General features: G+C 72.0%; 1 protein-coding gene across 1 annotated transcript in view; it reads left to right on the forward strand.

The window, feature by feature from the left end:
- BANK1 (B-cell scaffold protein with ankyrin repeats 1) overlaps positions 1–1509 on the forward strand; it is a 72497-nt gene that overhangs the window by 12681 nt on the left and 58307 nt on the right. The window lies entirely within an intron of this gene.

Below are 1509 nucleotides of genomic sequence, written 5' to 3' on the forward strand. Positions count from 1 at the left end.
CGCGGCCGCGGGGAGCTGAGCCGCCAGAGCCCCAGTTCCCGGCCCCGCAGAAGGCAGAGCCGCCCTGATGCTGACCAGGCCTGAGCGGCAGGCCAGCCCTGCGGGACGGCGGCGCCCGGAGCAGTCCACCTCCTTCCAGGCCGTCCGCTTTCCCCTAGCAAGTAGAACGTGGGTCTTGGCGGCATTATGTTAGCTGGCGCGGGGCTTTGGCTGGAAGCCATTTGAAGCCGAGGGACGGTTCCAGATGGCCGGCGTGGACACCGCTCTGCGCGCTGGAGAAGAGGAGCTAAAGCTGAGCTGGGAGCTGCCCAGGGCTGTGTGGATGCTCGGAGCACCGTGGCCTCGCTGGACTGCGCCGCGGGTGCACAGGCGGGAAGCGCGGCCAGACCGCCCCAGGCGGCTTGGCGGGGACGCTGCTGGCGCGCGGGACAGGTGCCACCTCAGAGAGGCGGGGGCCGGGCCGCGCGGGGGCGTCTGGGCGGGCACCCCCTCGGCAGTGCAGGGCGGTCAGTGCGCAGGCCGGAGGCAGCTGCCGTCTGCTGTCTCGTTGCTGATGATCCGGCGGCAAAGTGGCCGCTCTCAGGCGACGTGGCGTGGCCACCTGCCACCCCCATGACCGTGGCGCCGAGACTGGCCATAGTCGCCTGCTCTGAGGCGTCTTGAAGCGCTAAGGGCTGGCCTTGGTGGCCCGTGTGGCCTTGGCATGTGGCCTCCTGCGTGGACTCAGATTCTGGGCCTTGCAAGGACTCGTCGTGGGATGCACAGGCTTCCCGGGTCCCGTGGGCCTGTGGCCCCCACACATGAGGTCCGCGGAGGGGTCCCCAGCGCCCGGGGCGGGGGCCGGGGCGAGGCCTGCTCGGCTCCCCACCCTGTGGGCTGAGGACAGGGCGTCCTCCCGCGCCCGTGCTCCCGAGCTGCGCCGGCGGGCCTCTGGGTGATGCGCGCATCCGCCCCGTGCGCGAGGTGCTCTCTGGCCCTGCTCCCCGGGTCACAGCCGGGCTGACGTGTGACAAGGAAGCCGGAGACCTTCTCACCCGGGGGCAGGAACATCTGTGACAGGCCACGCATCAGATCACGCCACGGCGTCTTCATCCTTCGGGCCCAGAACCACCCGCACCTGCGCCCGCCCGCGGTCACGCCCGCTGCCCCCGGGCGGGCCACAGCCCCCTGGCCCACCTGAAAGCGGGGCGCCCTCCCTCGCTGCTGCCCCAAGGCGCCCGCGCAGGCCACCTGGGAGGCCCCGGCCACCTCACCGTGTGTGACTTCCCAGTGGCACATTCACCCAGACGCCGCAGTGGACTTCACCCTCCACCACCGGCCGCCCGGCCGCGCGAGGTGCTCTCGGGTTTCTGGGCCGAAGTCCGCGCCGGCAGTCGTTCCGCACCTGCAGCCGGCTCTTTCCTGAGCCACTGTTTCACGCTCGGCGCGGACAACAGCAGCTGCCGGGCGCCCACCTGCCCAGCGCCTTCCGCAGAGGCAGACTTGAGCGCGCGTGGCGTGGGGCGCTGC

Source organism: Condylura cristata, unplaced genomic scaffold, assembly GCF_000260355.1.
Source record: "Condylura cristata isolate star-nosed mole 26May11 unplaced genomic scaffold, ConCri1.0 scaffold00021, whole genome shotgun sequence".
NCBI lineage: Eukaryota > Metazoa > Chordata > Mammalia > Eulipotyphla > Talpidae > Condylura > Condylura cristata.